The following is a 7,304-nucleotide window of genomic DNA, read 5'->3' as shown; positions in this document are numbered from 1 at the left end:
AGCCTTGTAAATGTGCAGGAGAGAGGAATTGGGAGGTGAGGGGTGAGGGGCAGGGCGGGGGGTGGAATATATAAATCAAGAGAGCAGGAATATTTATCCCAACTTTTTGATTGTTTTCTGATGGATCTGAAGAAAGACTAATTTATTAAAAAGCATTTATAGGAGAAGTAAAGTAAGGTCATGGTCAGAAGGTTCAGATGGGTGGTGAAAGAATTATTATTAGTCAGTAATCATTCAATTATTGAGCATCTACTATGTGCCAGGCACTATTCTAGGCGTTGATGAAGAAGCCAGACAAAGTCCATGCTTATATTCCAGTGGGAGGAGACAGACCACAACCAAACAAGCAAGCTAATGGATACCTTCTGTAAAGAATATAAAACAAGGTAACATTACAGGGAGTTACACTGAGGGGGGCAATAGAGACTGCTTTAGGTTGATGGTCAGGAAAGTCTTCTCTGAAATTGTGACATGTAAATGATAACTGGATACTTGGATGAAGGCAGCTGCAGAGAGATGGAAGGTAATAGCATCTCAACTGAGAAACAGAATGAGCAAAAGCTGAAAACAGCTCAACATTAGGGAAAAATTGAAATATTGACCAATCTTTCTAAATACAAAAATACAAATAATTACCACTTCTACATTCTTTATTATTTACTGGTGATGTTTATTATTTACCAGCTAAGTGCCTGTGACAAGTTATTTGATCCTTCTAACTCAATAGCTATAATATAGCAGTAGTAATGACTGCATGCCTCATAGCCTGTTATGAATTACATATGATGGCAACAAATGCCAATAATTGTTGAGTGAGTGTGATGTGCTGGGTAGTATATTAAGTGCTTCACATATAATAGCTCATTTAATTTTTTGATAATATCCTTAATAAGACAAGAAGTATTATAATCCCCATTTTGTGGATGAGGTGATTGAGTACAGAGAGGATGAATAATTTGCTTAAGCTCACCCAGCAAATGAGTGGCAGAGATGGGATTTGAACCCAGACACCCTTCTTCCAAAGTCCTCAACCTTAACCCATGTCTTCCAGATGTAGAAGTCTTGGATCAGTGCCCATAAGGTACCTAGCCCTGTGCCTGCAGTGGTAGCCCTCAATGCTTTTAGCTCTATCATTCCTACATGCATTGCTTTTCTTCTACCTCCTGGCAGCCTTGAGTAATCTTGGACTCTGCATTTTAGAATGTGACATTCGGAAATCAATGATTGCCAAAGAACTGGAGCTGGAAGCCAGATCTTCTGATTCCAAATCCCCAGGGTCTTTTTCCTACAGTGAACATCCCTGGAGTTTTTGCTTATTATAATTGGGCATCTTTTGAAAGGAATCCTCAGAAATACACACTGAATTTGCTTCAGTAGATCCAGCTGTTTGCAAAACAATAAGTTCAATTTTCTTCCTTAATACTGCTTCTATTAACATTTAAAAGATCCCTTCATATTCATAGTTCCTATTTTAAGTAAAAAAAAAAATTGTCAGAGCCTTTCAGTATTCATCAGCTGATGAAACCCACCAGGATTCTGAATCGACACCTCCTCTGCCACCTGTCAGCCCCAGTCACTCTCTGTGCCTGCCTTGCTCCTCCTTGTGTACATCCTGGGAATTTCCAGCCTTCCTTGAGACTTCATAGGTGGACTCTTTGTTCCTGGGGAGTTTGCTTTTATTTTCTTGTACATGGTCATTCCTATTCTCTTGGATTCCTAGAGCTGAACTTTAAACTTGAAAGACTTTTTTTTTTTTTTTTTTTTAAATAGTCTTTTTGGTTAGGATTGTCCAAATTTAGAATCAACTTCTGAGATTGGAGGAAAGTGCATCTCATCTCATTGTCTTACGAGGCAATCACAGTTGGAAATAGGACAAAGGAGACATGACAGGTAAAACAGCTAGAGCATCTTCCTCATAGAACTGATAAGGCTGGAGCTTCCTCTGATCTTTCTCTGAGGTTGGTGCAGACTTACAGCTGCAGTCCAGACCTTTTCTTTTAATGTGAGACTCTGATATTCAACCACCTACTCCATGTCTCCACTTAGAAGTCTAGCAGGCACCTCAGATCTAACATGATAGAAACAAACACCAGAACTTCATCCTTAAATTTGCTCCTGTCTGTCTTCCCTACATCTGCTAATAACAACTCTGTCCTTTGAGGCACTCAAGCAAAAATCTTGCTCTTAAGAACCAATGGAACAGAACGAGTCCCAGAAATAATACCACACATCTACAGCCATCTGATCTTTACCAAACCCTGAGAGAAACAAGAAATGGGGAAAGATCCCTATTAAATAAAATGGTGCTGGAAATTGGCTAGCCATAAGAGAACTGAAACTGGATCCTTTCCTTACTCCTATATAGATAATTCAAGATGGATTAGAGACTAAAGAGACGCTAAACCATAAAAACCCCTAGAAGAAATCTAGGTAGACCAGTCAGACATAGCATGGGCAGGACTCATGTCAAACACCAAAAGCAGCGGCAGCAAAGCCAAAATTGACAAATGGGATCAATTAACACAAAGAGCTTGGCACAGCAAAGAAACATACACCCATACAGAGTGAACCGGTTTTTTGTTTGGCAACGCTACAAATGGGAGAAAAGTTGCAAGCCTAACCATCGACAAAGGGCTAATATCCAGAAGCTACAAAAGAACTCAAACAATATACAAGAAAAAAACAACAACCCCATCAAAGGGGAAAGGATATGAAGCAGACATTTCTGCAAAAAGAAGACCATCATACAGCAACCAGACACATGAAAAAAATGCCATCATCACTCGCGCATCAGAGAAAATGCAATCAAAAGCCACAATAGATACCATCTCACAGCAGTTAGCAGTGCAATCATTAAAAAATCAGGAAAACAAACCAGTTGTTGGAGAGGATTGGAGAATAGGACACTTACACTGTGGGGGATGTAAACTAGTTGCAACCATTATGGAAAACAGTATGCTAATCGCTCAAGGACTAGAACTAGATGAACTCATAGACCCAGCATCCCCACTACTGGGTATATCAACCCAAAGGATAATAAATTATCTACTACAAAGACACAGGCCACGTAGTTTATGCAGCACATTCACAATAGCAAAGACTGAATCAACGCCAAAGTCGCATCTGTACAGACGGTAAGAAAATATGGCACATAACCCATGGAAACAGCAGGCATAAAAAGGATGAGTGCACCTTTGTAGGGACATGGATGGCACTGAAACCATCATTCTTAGCAAACATCACAAGAAGAAAAACCAACACCGGCATTCTCACTCCATAGGTGGGCAACTGAACAATAATCACTGACTCGGAAGGGGACATCCCACTGGGGGCCTATCATCGCGGAGGTAGTGAGAGGGATTCATGGATTAACATATATAAATGATGATGATGGTCGACAGTTAGGGGCAGCACAGCCCCAACATGGGCACAAATATGCCTATGTAACAAGCCGCCGATGCAATGTACGCCTAAGAACTAAATATAAAAAAAAAAAAAAAAAAATCTTTGCCAAGGAAAAATCGCTCCTCACGCACTCTGTCTGTCCCCAATACCTATTCTTCTTCCCTAACACTTCTCCCTTTCTTCCAGGACCCCATGTCAGATTTACCAGGAACTCCTATTGGATTTTACCTTCAAAATACATCCAGAGGCCAGAGGCTGGCCATCTCTCCCACCACAGGTCGAGTCACCACCCTCTCTTGGTTTCTGTGATCTCCCTTCTTTATACTCGATGTGGCAGCCAGAGCGATCTTATTATTATTATTATTTTTTCGAGAAGAAGTCTCACTCCGTCACTCAGACTGGAGTGCAGTGGTGTGATCTCAGCTCACTGCAACCTCCGCCTCCTGGGTTCCAGCGATTCTCCTACCTCAGCCTCCCAAGTAGATGGGCTTACAGGCGCCTGCCACCATGCCCAGCTAATTTTTGTATTTTTAGTAGAGATGGGGTTTCACCATGTTGACCAAGCTGGTCTCGAACTCCTGACCTCAAATGATCTTCCCGCCTCGGCCTCCCAAAGTGCTGGCATTACAGGTGTGGGCCGCTGCGTTCTGCTAGGGCGATCGTTTTAAATCTGCATCAGTACATGCCCCTCCTCTGCTCAAAACTCTCCAGTAGCTTCTGTCTCTCAGGATGAAAGGTGAATTCTTAAAAAGACTTCTAAGATTCTCACCTTCCCCTATTATCACTCTAATTTAATCTGATCTACCCCCTTGTCCTCTGTGCCTTGGCCACCTGGCCTCCTTGCTGCTCCGCAGACCTTCCAGGCACGGTCCTGCCTTGGCAATAGAAGTTTCCTTTGCTGGAAGGCTTTTCCGCTCTACAAGGCTGACCCCCTCACCAACTGCAAGTGTCTCTCAGCCAAGCCTCCCATGATAACTTTATATAAAATTGCAAACTTGCTTCCATCCCGTGCTTCCAGTTCCCTCCCCTGTTTCATTTCTCAGACCATGGATCACTATCTCGCATACTATATATTTAACTCACTCATTTTGTTTATTGTCTGTCCCCACGACTCCAACTAAAATGTAGGCTCCATGAGGGAAGGAACTTTTGTCTATTTTTTCACTCTATTTCCAGTGCCCAGAAGAGTAGCTGGCAGCTGGCAGACACTGAAACATATTTATTAGGTGAGTGAATGACTGTTTAGGGATTAACACAGTGCCTGATTCTATCTAGTCAGGAATCATTCCGTGACAAAAAGGCAGAAAAGCAATTCAAGCCAGAAAGGAATGTGATTGGATCACTTCCAATGCTGTTGGAAATTCAGGGGAACACTACTTTAAGGGCAGCTCTATCCAGGAACTCAAATGAAGCCATCAGTCAGGGACTTCCTTTCTCTGTTGTCTCTAATTTCTGCCCTGTTAGCTTCATTCTCAGACAGGTTTTTATTGTCTCCATCAACTTGAGACATACATGCTATCAGATTAGCAATGCCAGTGGGGGAAGAAAAGCACCCCTTTTCTAACATTTTCCCCTAAAGTCCAAGGGCACCATCTCATTGGCCTGGCTCAAGTCAGGTGCCCATCCCTGGACCAATTCTTGTGATGCAGATGAATGAAATGCTCCCCTTAGCCAGTTGAATCATCTGATCATCCCTGGAGGAGAGCGAGAGAGTGGGAGCATCAGGCCCACCAACACTCCACAGACTGAGAAGAGAAGGAGGGGTGCCTCTGTAGGGAGAAACATACATAGGTGCCATTACCAGGCTTGTCCTGCATTACCACCAGAGTGATTTCTATAAAATATGGTGATGATCTTGTGACTATTATGTTCCAGAATCCTCAATGGCTCCCCATTTAAATAAATGCTGAAATTCTTGGTCTGGCCTTCAAAACTCATCATAATGTAGCCCCAATCTATTCCTCTGGTTTTCTCTCTCACCGAGCACTCCCACATTCTCTTTGCTATGGAAACACTGGACTATGTGCTATTCTTGTACCATTATTTGTTCATTCATTTGTTTATTTATTCATACATCTATAACACTTATTAAGCACTTACTGTATGCCTCCCAACCTTTGTTCATTTAGTGATTGCTCTCCTGAATGCATTTCACCTCCTCTATGCATATAAAAGCTAATACACTCTTTATGTCTCAGGTTAAGTGCCACATTTTTGAAGATGTCCTCATTCCTCTCCTATCCCCTCCATGCAACTTGAAATTATTTATTCCCTCCATCTCTCTCCATAATAAGGTGCCTTGGTTTAATCTTATATATGTAAATACCAATTTCCTCTGTTGGACTCTAAATTCTTTGAGGGCTTAGGCATCCCCTCTACACCATACAGGCAGTTAAAATAGATTGTGTACACAGTACATCTCTAATAAAAATGAATGAATAACAAACCAAATTGCCTTAAACTTTCAGTTTCTCTCTTCATCACTGTGGTATGTTTATTTGTATAGCACACAATTGGATTTATAAAGTGTTTTCAGACCTTACATGTTATTTACTTTTCAGAACAGTATTACTGGGTATTATCTCTATTTTAAGGATAAAGAAACTGAATCTCTGATAAGCTAGGCAAATTTTGGGCTGCATAGCTAATAAATGGTAAAGATAATAATTGAATTCAGATCCAATATTGACTCTGTATCAGATAAGGATACTTTGGTGACTGTGTAAGCACAAAAAGTAATTTATTGGTTAATTGGCAGTAGCCAAAGAACCGTGCTTTTTGGTAATCACTCTCTTGTGTCGTTCCCTCCCTCAGCAGCTCTGAGCATGGATGTGTGACTTATGTTGACCAATAGGACTTTAGCCAGCATGATGTAAGCAGAAGCTGGATAAGTCACTGGTGCATGGGCACTTGCTTGTTTGGACTGCTTCCTTTTGGAACCCAGCTGTTACACCCTAAAAAGCCCAAGCCACAGAAGGGAGAAGAACCATGTGCCCTTCAAGAGCCCCAGTTAAGTCCTCAGCTACTACCAGCACCAACAGAGTATGTGAGGCTCATCCCATCTGGAGGCAACTGGTCCAACTTCTAGATGGCTGAAACTCCAGCTACAGAACCATGAGAGAGAATACAATGATCGTCATTTAAAGTCATTAGGTTTTAGAGCAGTGTGATACTCAACAGTAGGTAATAGAAACATGAGGCCAGCGTCTGACTTACTCTGTCTAACCCTGGACCAATCACTGTGGCTGTGGCTGTGGGGTCTTCTGACTCCTGCCAGGACCACAGGGAGCAGGGGAAGAGATCCTCAAGGAAGGGGTATGAGGATTTGTGTGTGACAAATAAAACTGGTGGCTCCAGAGCCAAGTCCAGGCTGCAAAAAGGCAACCTGCCTCCTCAGCAGGTCAGGAAGGTGTTCATCTCATTAAGGAACCATAGATTGTCAGAGGTTAAAAACTTCAAGTCCAAGTCCTTCATTTTACAGATGGTAAAATTAAGGTCTAGAGAAAACCATTTCCAGGTACAAGATCCCATCAACCGTCAGGCCAGAACCGGGGTACTGTGGGCCCTACTCTGGATCTACCACCCCACGTTTCCTCAGCGATGTTGGTTCTCAGGAGAGGGTGGAAGTGGGGTGTGAGGATGTATGTGTGTGTGCATTTGTGTGTTTCCTGGTGTCTGGCCTGGGGTGGGATGCAGGGGCCTTGGTGTGAGGGATGTCATCCTCCCAGAGCTGTGTTTTCAGCACTCTTCTGGGCAGAGACCCACATTCACACACAAATCTGGGGATAGTCAGACCCCACTCAGCTCCAGTTAGGAGTTCTCCTCAGCCTTTCCCGACACAACTGATTGTTAAACCACTTCAGGGCATGTCTCTAAAACGTTGTGAAATTTTCATCAGA

This window comes from Rhinopithecus bieti, unplaced genomic scaffold (assembly GCF_001698545.2).
Source record: "Rhinopithecus bieti isolate Rb0 unplaced genomic scaffold, ASM169854v2 scaffold_757, whole genome shotgun sequence".
Taxonomy (NCBI): domain Eukaryota; kingdom Metazoa; phylum Chordata; class Mammalia; order Primates; family Cercopithecidae; genus Rhinopithecus; species Rhinopithecus bieti.
Note: the sequence above shows the minus strand (reverse complement) of the source record.